General features: G+C 46.7%; 1 long non-coding RNA gene across 1 annotated transcript; it reads left to right on the forward strand.

Moving 5' to 3' along the window:
• Window positions 1–1854: 1854 nt before the first annotated feature.
• Window positions 1855–14066, forward strand: LOC123086036 (uncharacterized). The gene is made up of 3 exons (XR_006440302.1): window positions 1855–1866; window positions 4183–4186; window positions 13610–14066. It is a non-coding gene; the product is annotated as an uncharacterized lncRNA (long non-coding RNA).
• Window positions 14067–14583: the final 517 nt, after the last annotated feature.

Genomic DNA, 14583 nt, shown 5'->3' on the forward strand with positions numbered 1-14583 from the left:
GCGGTTTACAGTATCAGGCTTTAAACCGGCCCCAGGCCTTTGGGCCTTCTATACATTTAGTAAACTATCATCTTGAATGTTTGTCGGGCTTCTTATGTAACCCGCCATTAGGGCTGACCCGGCCCCTCCTGGGCGGGTCATACTGGTAGTAGTATCCCCAACATTAGGCCCCAGGTTGACTTTGAACTTTGTTCTCTGTCAATCTTTAATACTTAGGTGGAATCCATCCCCTGTCTGAAAACTTTTGTAACCCGCCGTGACGTCATCTTTTGAAAACACAAAAAACTTTCATGACGTCATCTTCCAACGGATCTTTCATTTTTTAATGCTTTCCGAGAATCGAGGCGTCCGTTTATTTGGATAATCATTATTCGGGTCTCCTTGATTTTCGCGCCCACCTGTTCGCGCACTCCCTTATAAATAGGTACGACTTAGGTCTTGTTCATTCTCCTCCTTCGGTCGTCTTCCTCCTCTCGCTGTTTCACTGCCGCTCGAGCTCTGCCACCGCCACCGCAGATCTCCTCGTCTTCTTCACCTCAGGCCGCTGCATCGACCTGATTTGACCAGAGAAACGCGACGAACCTCCGCAGTAGCCCTGCATCTGTAAGTCCATTTCCTTCTCTGCCTTAGATCTGCATTACGGCTTCTCGAGTTTGTCGGTGTTCGTCGGAGTTCGTCACAGACTCTTGGTAGATTTCACCTCCGATGCCCTTTCCTGATCGTCCGATAGTGTAGAACTTCTGCGGTATCTGTTTGGCATTCATTTTAGATAGCAGTAGATCTCTTTCTCCTGTATAGATGCTTTGTTAGCTAATAAACTCATCTGTACTGGAGTTTTAGGTCTAGAATATTTTCTTTTTGGGACAGCCATTTGATCCAAAATAGTAATGAGAGCTTGGTGAAACTTGTTTATGCCAAGACTTAGCTGAATCTGTTTTCTGAGAAAATCTGTAGTCATGGCGGCTTACCACTCTGGCTTTCTTTTCCTTATATGTCATTAGCCCTTAGTTTAAGCCGCTGTTACTTGTTTTACAACCTCAACCTTTAGCTGTAAATTGAACCGGCATGTTGTTTTTCCTTTTTTAGTCCCTTACACGCCATGCCGTCAAAGACACCCACCGTCTGTAACTGGGTCCCCTCATCCATAACCGAGGAACGGTTAAAAGAGTTCTTCATCATTGGGTTTCTGCCTTCAAAAACTATCATGTCTTATCGTGCTCCTAACCCGGAGGAAGAACACCCCAATCTAAAAGACGGAGAAGTGATTGTCTTCACTGACCACATTAACCGTGGCTTTTCACCGCCCGGTTCAAAATTCTTCAGAGAGGTCCTTCATTTTTTTCAAACTCCATCCTCAGGACCTTGGATCCAATTCCATATCTAATATTTGTAATTTCCAAGTGCTTTGTGAGGTGTATCTTCAGCAAGAGCCGACCATAGAGCTGTTTAGAGAGTACTTTTATCTGAATCGGCAGAACGAATGCACCAACGGTCCCAGCTTAGAACTTGGAGGCATCTCAATTCAGCGTCGTCAGGGTGCTGTCTTCCCTCTCACAGTTTTACCAAGTCACCCAAAGGACTGGAACCAAACTTGGTTTTACTGTCAGGATATCTCTCCAGCAAACGAGAAGCTGATGCAGGGTTACCGCCCCGGTCGTCTTGACTCCAAGTTCACCCTTCCGGATAAACTCACCATTGCTGAACGCAAGAGGCTGCTTCCATCCATCAGAAGAATCAACGCTTTGTTGGGGAACGGTTTAACCAGAGTAGATCTGACCCGCTGTTGGATCTCATGGTGGGTTATTCCATTAAGCCATCGATCAAAACTGATGTATGAATACGGTGGAGGCCCGGACGACTCTCTTCGTCACAGCCCAGTTGAACTCACCGAAGAAGACATTGTTTCAATGTCAAACCTTTTGGTGAATGGGAAATATGAGGACTGCAACATTGTTGGGTTAAATCCCTTCTGCAAGCTTAACCCGGTACCAGAAGTAAGTATATTCTGATCTCTTTTCCTTTGTGTTTTGCTCAGCTATACTACTTTAGCACTAATCTTTCTTCTTGTCTTTGCAGGCCAATTCTGGCTTTTGGAAGGTGAAATATGACACGAGGCTGCCAAGAAGGCGAAAGCCGCCGCCATGAACACCAAGAAGACGACCCGGAGAACTAAGAAGAAGAAGAAAGCCACTGTTGAAGATTTAATGAAACTTGATGACACGTCTGACTCGGAGGTAGCCCTTGATTCCCTTGGCCAACTTTTTAACAATCTTATTGACACTGATCCTTACCAGGATGACACTAGGGCCAGTCAGGCCGGGGAAGCAGAGGTAACTATCATTTCCTCCAACTCAAAGCCCTTACCAAGACACAAAGTTCGACGAGTGATCCGTAAAGTAAGGTTTTCTAACCCCTTAGCTCACTTGGATCCCAACTTTCATTTGAAAAAGCAGCAACATGAAAGCCGCCGTGAAGTTGAGATTGAAGATGAACCGGCTGTCGTCCTTCAACAGACCCCTCGGAAACGCCCGAACGAGGTTTACTTATTACTGTCCTTAACTTGTTTTAATGAATCCTGCTCCTTGTATTTCTTTTAACTCCTTTCTTTTACCTTTTCAGGAGGTGTCTCATTCCTTAGGCGACTCATCACAAACACAATTTCCGGCTTTCAAGACTGCTCCTGGGTAATAAGAAATCCTCTTTTCTTCCGGGTTGATCAATTGTATCTTGATGCTGACTACCCTGCAATGTTTTTTCCTTAGCGACAAGGCTAAATCCAAGAAGGCGAAGGCAACAAAACCGGCGGAAGACCCGCCGGTACTAGCATCTGACCTGGCTAGGCCGCCTTCTCCATTAACTGACGCCCCAAAAGACCCGCCTATTGTCAATGAAGCAAATCCTCCAGAGCCGTCCCTTGACAAAGCCACTATGAATCCTTCTAGAGCTGGACCATCAAGCTCAACCGACCCGCCGTCTCCACGTGTTCAAGATGTTCAGATTACTGGGAGTCGCTTTTTTGAGCCGGGGAACCCAACGGTGTTGGCTCGGTGCACAGCAAAGCAAGAAGCATTGGAAAGGCATAAGGTTCACTTTGATGTTGCCAATTATGACCGTCTCAATGCCAGTGATATCTTATCCGGCTATCTTAGTCATGTACACTCTAGTCGTGAGTCTGAGATCGAGATGGTCAAGCAGCTTCAGTTGAAGTACGAGGTACGTTGTTTCTGGTTTACTAATATTCCTTCAGCCCTCAAGTCTTTAGATTATGAGAGAAACAGAATAACCTGTAGGCTTAAAGTACAGTCCAAGACTTTTACCTCTGAATCTTTGCCTAATATTGATAGAAACAAAGACTTCACCTATAGTCCCCAAGGACCGGTTTATTTTGACCATCAATGAATTGGTACTTTATAATTTAAAACCGTCTTCAAAATACTTAATCCTCCGGTTTAACCTTGATAACTTTGCTGAACTGCGTACATTAGCCCCCAAGTGCCAAGTGATGTTACTTTATAAGGGACTTGGGACTTTAAATATGTTAGCAGAGTCATAAAAAATTGATTTGGCATACATTAGCCCCCAAGTGTCAAGTGGTTACTCGTAAAGTAATTTGAGACTTGAATCTTGAATTTGAGTATTTGAATTTGAAACCAAGTCTTGACTTATCTGAACGTTTCACAGAATGCCTTGTCTGAATTGAACTCTCAATTGTCGGACGCAAAGACCCGACTAGCAAGTCAGGAGTCCGAAATCAAATCTTCCACTTCCAAACTGCAAATGAGCCTTTCTGCACTGGAAAATTTGAAGACCAGCTTTGCTGCCAAGGAGAAGGTTTGGGAAAATGAGAAAACACTTCTGACCCGACGAGCTGAGACGGCCGAAACAGCTCTGAAAGAAATTTCAACAGAGCTGAACGGTTTAAAGGGCCAGGTGTCTCAGATGGTCGCTGCTATCTTTGGTAAGCTGCCTGATTTGACCTTTCGCATAATTTTTGCCAAACCGGAGTATAATCCGCCAACTTACTCTGTTAAAAATATATGCAGGTCCACGAAGTAAAAATCTAAGCAAAGACCCGTTGATTAAACTGAAGGCAGTATACACCTTGGTTGAACAATTGTATATTGGTGCACAACGGGCTCTGGCCGCTATCTCTCCTGCAAATCAAGGACCCAACCGGCTTAGCGATGTCCTGAAGAAGCTGTCCATCCTTCCTGTTAGATTCCAAGAAGTAAAACGCTCCTGCGCGCGAGCCGGAGCTTTGATTGCCCTAAGCCGCTCCAAGGCTTGGGTGCCAGACTTAGACCCGGCGGACGTAGCAAGAGGTTACCCTACTGTGAAGGAGGACGGGTCTCCGTTTGATCAGGATGATTTCATAGCGTGTGTACACGAAGTCCGGCCTCAGGCGACTAGTCTTGGAGATGACACCAATGTTGACAAGTACCAACCGGGTTTTGATAGTGAAAATAAGAAGATGGCCAGTCCTTCATACAAAGTAGCAGTCTAATCCCACCAGTGAGAGAAGATACCTTTGCCCTGGAAATTGACCCAGTCGGCCTGATTGACGACGAAGCCGAATTTGTCGCCATGAACGGCTTTGATTGGTCAAAATCCAACTTCTAGCAAACAGAAGGTGGTGAACCGGCGAGGGAGGGACGATGATCATCTTCATAGGCTTATAAAGCCTTGTAATAACTTAGTTGCTAAAACACCGCATGTTTTCTTATGCCGTTGTGCATAAAATACTTCTATGTGAATCTGCTTCCAGATGTCAATCTATGCATCGTTTAATGTTTGTCTCTGCGATATTTGAACTCTGTTCCTGTGAATACAAGAAAAAGACTTGCAAGGCGGTTTAGAACCAAACGGGTTTAAACACCCTAATTTACAGCCAATATATTTACCTCAATAAACAAACAGAGACAAATATAAAGAAAGGATAAGGGTTAAAACCAATTCTTGAGTTAACGCAGCGGGTAAGCGCGTATAAGTAAGAACCATACCTTGTCCTTGTTGATCCTTAGATCACCAGTTTTAATAATCCGGGTGGTGAACTTGATAATTCAATATGTATGTAACGTTAATACTTCTTGAATACTCAATGATCATCATATCTTAGTAGCTTGTACCTTTGGATCCTTGAGCCACCGGCTTGAATAACCCGGGCGGCTGTGTTGTTCAATAATTGAGCCGGTGAAGAAAACTAGGCTATCTTATTTGTAATATTGAAACAACAAAAGCTAAAAGGCAAGCAACGGATAATAAACATAATTTTAACTCTGTATTCAAAAGGCTGGGGTTTCTGATTCAAATACGACCAGTAAACCGGACCAAAGGGGTTAAGCTAAGGTTCGAATACGACCATATAGCCCCCAGTGGCTTTGGCGTTGCGCCGATTAAGAGGGTACTGACAACTATGTTCTCTTTGGTTCGAATACGACCTATGTTTGAACAGGAAGCCCCCAAATGACCTTGAGAGGTTTTTAACGACCCTGATTCGAATACGATCCAAGTCGAACTCAAAAGGGGTTAAGCTGTGATTCAGATACGATCAAGAAGCCCCCAAGTGAGTTTGGCCTTGAGCCGATCAAGAGGGTTACGATAGCTATGTTCTCTTTGGTTCGAATACGACCTATGTTTGAACAGGAAGGCCCCAAGTGACCTTGAGATTTGCAGCTAGATTCGGATACGATCATAAGCCGGACCAAAAAGGTTAAACTTGATTCAGATATGATCAGCTCCTTAATAGTCATTTGTAAGTAAGAAATAATAAAGATGTATAGTCTGTGAAAAGAGACCGATGGTCTTACTTTATTGCTTATCATAGTATATACAACGTGAACGTATGTACATGTTGAGAGCCGGTGGCTCAGGTGTAATATGGCCGAAGTTGAGCAATGTTCCATGGCCGGCGGGTCCCCTCTTCCGACTTACGTGACTCTGCATGCTCTCGAACGTCAATGAGGTAGTATGACCCATTGTTTAAATTTTTACTGACCACAAAGGGTCCCTCCCAAGGTGGGGATAACTTGTGTGCATCTGAAAGATCCTGGATGAGCCGAAGCACCAAGTCGCCTTCCTGAAAAGTCCTGGACTTAACCCAGCGGCTGTGATAACGACGCAGGTCCTGTTGATAAATTGCTGACCGTGTCACTGCTAAGTCCCTTTCTTCATCCAGCAAGTCAAGTGCATCCTATCTAGCTTTTTCATTGTTAGCTTCAACATAACCTTCTACACGGGGCGAGTCATGACAGATGTCACTAGGCAACACTGCTTCTGCTCCGTAAACCATGAAGAAGGGTGTGTAACCCGTAGACCTGTTGGGTGTAGTATTGATGCTCCATAACACTGAGGGTAATTCCTCTACTCAACAACCCGGCATTCGCTGTAAAGGAACCATAAGCTGGGGTTTTAGCCCTTTCAGAATTTCCTAATTGGCTCTCTTCGCTTGACCATTGGATTGAGGATGAGCTACATAAGAAACATCAAGCCGGATGTGCTGTCACTGACAAAACTCTTCCATAGCCCCTTGGGACAGATTAGTGCCATTATCTGTGATAATACTGTGTGGAAAACCGAAATGGAAGATTACTTTTTTGATGAACTGAACCGCCGTGGCTGCATCACACTTACTCACAGGCTCCGCCTCAACCCATTTGGTGAACTTCTCAACTGGCACCAAGAGATGTGTCTTTTTATCCTTAGACCTTTTGAAAGGTCCCACCATGTCAAGCCCCCAGACCGCAAATGGCCAAGTGATTGGAATCATCCGGAGCTCTTGAGCCGGCACATGCGCTCGTCGTGCAAATTTTTGAGATCCATCACATCTACTGACCAGATCTTCTGCATCAGCATGAGCCGTCAACCAGTAAAAACTATGATGAAATGCTTTGGCCACAAAAGATTTTGACCCGGCGTAATGACCGCAATCGCCTTCATGGATCTCAGAAGGATTTCTTGACCTTCTTCGGGGGAAACACACCATTGAAACGCTCCGGAAACACTGCGATGAAACAACTCTCCATCCGAAATCGTCATGGACTTAGATCACCGGGTTATCTGCTGAGCCAGGGTCTCATCCGCTGGCAACTCTCCCCGGGTCATGTAAGCCAAGAATGGTATCGTCCAATCTTGGATGACATGAAGAGCCGCTACCAACCGCGCCTCTGGGTCAGGAACAGCTAAATCTTCTTCTGTGGGCAACTTGACAGAGGGGTTATGCAAAACATCCAAAAAGGTGTTGGGTGGCACTGGCTTACGCTGAGACCCTAGCCGGCTTAAAGCATCAGCCGCTTCGTTCTTTCGACAGTCAATGTGTTCCACCTGATAACCTTTAAAATATCCTGCAACAGCATCGACCTCTCGGCAATAAGCCGCCATGAGAGGGTCTTTGGAATCCCACTTGCCAGATACCTGTTGAGCCACTAGATCTGAATCACCAAGACATCTGACCCGGCTCAAGCTCATCTCCTTTGCCACTCGAAGACCATGGAGCAAGGCTTGATACTCTGCTGCGTTGTTAGTGCATGGAAACATCAACCGTAACACATAACAAAATTTATCACCTCGTGGCGAAGTTAACACAACTCCAGCCCCCGAGCCTTCCAATTGCCTGGATCCATCAAAATGAATAGTCCAATATGTGTTGTCCGGCTTCTCTTCCGGCATCTGCATCTCTGTCCAGTCATTGATGAAGTCAACCAGGGCTTGAGACTTAATTGCAGTACGTGGAACATACTTCAACCCATGAGACCCAAGCTCAATTGCCCACTTGGCGACTTGCCCCGTGGCTTCTCTGTTTTGAATAATGTCTCCCAAAGGAGCAGAGCTAACCACAGTGATTGGATGTCCCTGAAAGTAATGCTTAAGCTTCCGGCTCGCCAAGAACACCCCGTAAACAAGCTTCTGCCAATGTGGATATCGTTGTTTAGACTCAATTAGCACTTCACTGACATAATACACCGGCCGCTGAACCGGGTGCTCTTTGCCAGCCTCCTCGCGCTCTACCACAATAGCCACACTAACAGCCCGTGAGTTGGCAGCTACGTATAACAATAGCGGCTCTTTCTCAATTGGAGCAGCCAGGACCGGCGGCTCAGCCAGCTGTGCCTTTAGATCCTCAAAAGCAGCATTCGCAGCATCGCTCCAAACAAAAACATCCGTTTTCTTCATCAACTGATACAGAGGCATAGCCTTTTCCCCTAACCGGCTTATGAACCGGCTCAAAGCAGCCACATGACCCGCGAGTCGATGAACATCATTGACGCAGGTTGGTTTGGCTAGAGATGTGATTGCCTTGATTTTCTCTGGGTTAGCTTCAATACCTCGGTTAGACACTAAGAAACCCAAAAGCTTACCGGCTAGCACTCCAAAAACACACTTGGCTGGGTTAAGCATCATCTTGTAAACCCGAAGATTATCAAAAGTCTCTTTCAGGTTTGTGACCAAGGTTTCCTCTTCCCTAGATTTCACCACTATATCATCCACATAAGCATGAACATTGCGCCCAATTTGATCATGAAGACAATTCTGCACACACCGCTGGTAAGTCGCCTGGGCACTCTTAAGACCAAAAGGCATAGACACATAGCAGAAAGCTCCAAAAGGAGTTATAAAAGCTGTCTTCTCTTGATCCTTGACTGCCATCTTAATCTGATGATAACCGGAATAAGCATCTAAGAAACTCAAATGTGCGCAACCCGCCCTAGCATCAATGATCTGATCAATAAGGGGGAGAGAAAAATGATCAGCCGAACAAGCCTTGTTCAAATCTGTGTAATCCACACACATACGCCAGGTGCCATTCTTTTTTAGTACAAGCACCGGGTTAGCTAACCATTCTGGGTGAAAGACCTCCACAATGAACCCGGCTGCCAAGAGCCGGGCCACCTCTTCTCCGATGGCCTTGCGCCTTTCTTCATTGAACCGTCGGAGAAACTGTCTGACAGGTTTGAACTTTGGATCGATATTAAGAGTGTGCTCAGCGAGTTCCCTCGGGACACCCGGCATGTCTGAAGGTTTCCATGCAAAGATGTCCCGGTTCTCACGGATGAACTCGATGAGCGCGCTTTCCTATTTCGGATCCAAGTTTGCGCTGATGATGAACTGTTTGGATGAGTCGCCAGGTACAAAGTCAACCATCTTAGTGTCATCAGCTGATTTGAATTTCAACTCTGGCTCATGCTCTATTGTTGTTTTCTTTAATGACGTCATGTCCGCCGGGTCAACATGATCCTTGTAGAATTTTAACTCCTCTGTTGCACAAACAGATTCAGCATAGGCGGCATCACCCTCTTCATATTCCAACGCTATCTTCCGGCTCCCATGTACTGTAATGGTGCCCTTATGACCCGACATCTTGAGCTGCAAATATATGTAACACGGCCGAGCCATGAATTTGGCATAAGCCGGCCGCCCAAACAGAGCATGATATGGGCTTTTGATCTTAACCACTTCAAAGGTTAATTTTTCTGCTCTGGAGTCATATTCATCCCCAAAGGCTACTTACAGCTCAATCTTCCCAACTGGGTATGCCGATTTACCAGGTACCACACCGTGAAAAATAGTGTTGGATTGTTTAAGATTTTTATACGTCAATCCCATCCGGCGGAACGTCTCATAGTAGAGGATGTTGATGCTGCTGCCTCCATCCATGAGTACGTTAGTAAACTTGTACCCACCAACCTGAGGTGCCACTACCAAAGCCAAGTGACCCGGAATATCAACCCGGGGCGGGTGATCCTCTCTGCTCCACACAATAGGCTACTCCGAACAACGTAGATAACGTGGAATTGCCGGCTCAACGGCATTGACGGCCCTCTTGTGGAGTTTCTGGTCCCTCTTACATAAACTGGTAGTAAAGACATGATACTGTCTACTACTCAACTACTTTGGGTTGCTCTGATAGCCGGATTTCTGCTGCTGCTGATTCCCTTGGCCGTGTTGCTGATTATATCCTCCTTGGTGACCAGGATAACCCTGACCGTGAAAACCTCCTCCGCTTGAACCGACGCCCGGGGCCTGAAAGCCGCCTCCACCTGAGCCACCACCTGGGCCGTGACCCCCATCAAATGCGTTTGAATTTTTGAATGCCTTCATGATCGTGCAATCCTTCCACAAGTGGGTGGCTGGTTTCTCCCGGGTGCCGTGTTTTGGACAAGGTTCATTCAACAACTGCTCAAGGGTGGGGCCTGACCCGCCCGATCGAGGGGGTTGTCTGCCCTTGCGCCGCTGATTACCACCCTGCGCATTAGTATTGGCAACAAACTCATCAGCCTTATGTTTATTACCTCCCTGATTCGCCAGGTTATGCTGGTGACCCTTGCCATTGCCGTTCTTATTTCCCTTTGTTGCCTTTTCTTCGTCAGACACCGGGTCCTTGGCGGTATCAGAATCGGCATACTTGACAAGAGCTGCCATCAACGTTCCCATGTCATTACAATCACGTTTAAGCCGCCCCAACTTCTGCTTCAGAGGTTCAAAGTGACAATTTTTCTCCAACATCAAAACTGCTGAGCCGGCATCCATCTTATCAGATGAATGTATTATCTCCTTGACCCGGCGCACCCAATGGGTTGTAGATTCACCATCCTCTTACTTGCAATTGGTCAGGTCCACAATCGGCATTGGCTGCTTACATGTGTCCTTAAAGTTCTGGATGAACCATGCTTTCAACTCTGCCCATGAGCCGATAGAATTGGGTGGCAATCCCTTCAACCAGGTCCGAGCCGTTCCATCCAACATCATGGTAAAATACTTGGCCATCGCAGTATCGCTAACCTCCAACAGCTCCATAGCCATCTCATAACTCTCAATCCAAGCCCCCGACTGTAGGTCAGCCGTGTAATTAGGCACCTTACGAGGCCCCTTGAAATCCTTGGGCAACCGTTCATTGCGTTTGGCTGGGACCAGGAAAGGCACGCCTCCGGTTCTTGTGGCCACTCCTACCTCAACCGAGGTTGCTGGATAAACCGGAAAGGTTTGGTGAGCTGCCTGCTCTGCCGCTATCTGAGCCGCCCGTTCCGCCTCATGACGAATCCTTTCCTGATCCGCCAAGTTAAGGGCTCCAGCCCGTACCGGCTCATGCCTATATGACTGGTTGTGGCGTTGAGCATTACTTGACATCTCTGCGGACTCCATGTGCCTACTGTAACTCAGGCTCTGGCTTGGGCGAGGAGTTGAATGAATCCTGTCTCGACTGTAGGAGTATGCATCCTGCTGGGCCAAAGCTGTCTGAAGTAGTTCTCTTACCCTCCGGGTTTCAATTGCTGCTGGCGAGTCGCCTTCCATTGGGGAGCTGCCAAACGAGCCGACGCTGCGATGAGATTTTCCATAGGGTTAGAGAAGTGACGCGGAGGTGTTGATACATAACGAGGAGGAGCTGTATTCAGGCGGGGTGGCTCCATGGCGCGTGGCTGATCTGGTGCACCGGGTGTCGTGACCCGGTTCGCCTCCGGCGGGTTGCTCCCCCCAGCCCCGGGTGTATGGAACAGGTTCCTCGGATCCAGCGTTAGAGGCAGTCGTGATTGAGTTTTCTGATGCCTGCTCCTCATGACCTTGTTCGATGCATTAAGATCCACCGAGAGCCGGAAAGTTTCTGCTTGAAGTTGCTGAGCACGAGCATCCAGAGCTGCTTGTTACGCTACCATTCGGGTTTCCTCGCGGCTAGATTTTACTTAGCTTGCACCATCTCCTCCTGCACGCGTGCCACTTCTGTGTCATGCTAGGCTTTATCCGCCGGTTCTACCGTAGCGGTTAACAGAGTTGTCAGCCTATCCATGAGGTCCATTAGAACCTAAGCCGGGGGGCGCGCGGGGTCTCCTAACCCGGCTGCTACCGACCCGGTAGCTGCTGCTCCTGCTGCTGTGGTGGAGTTCTGCCCAGGTTGCGTCCCCTCCATGAAGACTTCGGCCCAATTTGGCGGCTCAAGGGGGTCCGGAATACTGCTGCCATTGGAACAGCCCCCGAGCATGCCGTCTTGCAGCTGGTACAACGAGTCCGTCTCACCTGTTGATGATGCAGTATCAGAGCAGATGGCCGTCTCCTCGCCTTCCATTGATCCTTCGGAGTATTCATCGCCATGGACGCAGCCCACGAAGGCATGTTTCACGATAGATTGAACACGGGTGGACCCGGCATGCTGAGCCATTTCGATGAGGTTGGTGTGGACGTCCGGCTCAGGGCCTGACTCGCCGATCTGGCCGATGAAGACGTGAATTCCGCCGAAGGGGACCCGGTACCCGTACTCGATCGAGCCGGCCTCGGGGCCCCAGCCTTCATCGTCGATGTAGAGTTTGCCACGACGACTCTTGGTCATCCGGCCCACAGCGTATCCCTTGAGCCCTTCGAAGTTGCCCTTCAAGAACTCAAATCCACCGTGCGCCGGCCCCATGGTGGGCGCCAACTGTCGTGGAGTTGACACGGCAGATGTCCTAGAGCAAGGAATTAGTCGTAGGGCCATCACACTAGGATGCTTAAAGGGGTTAATCGGGACAAAGGACACACGAGAGAGTTTTTATACTAGTTCGGCCCCTTACAATGAAGGTAAAAGCCTACGTCTAGTTGGGATTGGTATTGCTGAAGTTTCGATCTCCAAGAGGCTTAACTCGCCGGCTTTGTTATCGACTTGGTTGTTTCTTGTCCTAAACCGCCACCGGGTCGTCCCCTTATATACACGGGTTGACGCCTGGTGGCCTACAGAGTCCCGGCCGGCTCATAATCGTGTCCGGCTCGGTGACTTCCTTTACATGCCTTTATTTACAAGGCTTTCCTTACATACGGCGGTTTACAGTATCAGGCTTTAAACCGGCCCCCAGGCCTTTGGGCCTTCTATACGTTTAGTAAACTATCATCTTGAATGTTTATCAGGGTTCTTATGTAACCCGCCATTAGGGCTGACCCGGCCCCTCTTGGGCGGGTCATACTGGTAGTAATATCCCCAACAATTTTCATGAGGCTGATCCTAAGCTGCCATCCACGCACGAATACCCTCGTTTAAAAGAATATTTTGGTGTAGAAAGTCTCAAATTCAGGATCTTCCACTACACGAATTTCCTAGGAAACAAAGTCATAGGCACGTGAGTTCAGAGCCAAGCCAACTACGCCAATAGCACTCATCCATAAACCGGTGACGGGTACAAATAGCATAAAGAAATGGACCAGAGATTATTGGAAAAAGCAACACCAAAGATTTGGGACCAAAAGCGGTTAGCAGTGACCATGGAATAAGTTTCTTCAGCTTGAGTTGGGTTAAAAGCACGAAAGGTATTTGCACCATCACCATCCTCAAATAGAGTGATTTCTATGGTCGCTCCATGAATAGCGCATAGCAGAGCCGCACCTAATACTACGACAACTCCCATCATATGAAATGGGTTCAACGTCCAATTATGAAATCCTTGGAAGAAAAGGATGAATCGAAATATCGCTGCTATGCCAAAACTCGGTGCAAAGAACCAACCGGATTGCCCTAGTGGATAAATAAGGAATATAGAAACAAAAACAGCAATTGGACCAGAGAATGAGATTGCATTATAAGGCCGCAATTGAACAGACCGAGCAAGTTCAAATTGGCGTAACATGAAACCTATTAGTGCAAAAGCCCCCTGGAGAGCTACAAAAGTCCATAGACCGCCTAATTGACACCAACGAGTAAAATATCCTTGTGCTTCGGGCCCCCATAGTAGCAACAAAGAGTGTGCTAAACTATTGACAGGGGTAGAAACTGCTGCGGTTAAGGAATTACAACCTTCCAAATAGGAACTAGCCAATCCATGGGTATACCAAGAAGTTACAAAAGTTGTCCCTGTAAACCAACCCCCTAAAGCGAAATAAGCACAAGGAAAGAGCAATAGGCTAGACCATCCTAGAAAAACGAAACGGTCCCTTCGTAACTAGTCATCCATAGTATCAAACAGATCATTTTCTTCTTTAGGAATTCTACCAAGGGCTATAGTCATAGTGATCCTCCTATTCAATTACTTCAACCATTTCCGAGCACCTCATATCACTTTCCAAGGCATATGACAGTTTTATTATCTGTGGACGATTTCTTTGTCGTTCAATGCCCTTTTTCAATGGTCTCAAAGACAGAAATTTCCCATTTTTATCTATGGAGTCACAGTCACAACCGAGGTCGTGGTAAATCCATGAATTTGATTCGATTTGTTTTTCTTATACTACAGAAATAGAAATAAATTGTTTTTCTTATACTATAGAAAGAAATAAACCTTTAAATTCAGCATTATTCCAAGACTCCTATTTCAAAGTCTATCTTTTAAGGGGAAAATGAAAATAAAAGTAACCCTTCTTTTCCCATTCCCTCTGTGTTGCATGGGTGGAAGAACTAATATAGAGGATTCAGAAAGAAAAATGGACCTTCGAAATCCAATTTTATGTGTAGCGTAAAGGAGTTGAGATTTCTTCTTATTCCTATAGAACATCTAGTAACAAGAATATGAAACCGTAAATAGCGAAAAATTCTTGTCTTGCGCGGTCTAAGTCTAAGGAAATAAAAAAATCGCTTATACAATTTCATCTACATCGAATTTATATATCAGAATAGCGGATAGAGGCATCATTAAAGGA

This window comes from Triticum aestivum, chromosome 4A (assembly GCF_018294505.1).
Source record: "Triticum aestivum cultivar Chinese Spring chromosome 4A, IWGSC CS RefSeq v2.1, whole genome shotgun sequence".
NCBI classification, from domain to species: domain Eukaryota; kingdom Viridiplantae; phylum Streptophyta; class Magnoliopsida; order Poales; family Poaceae; genus Triticum; species Triticum aestivum.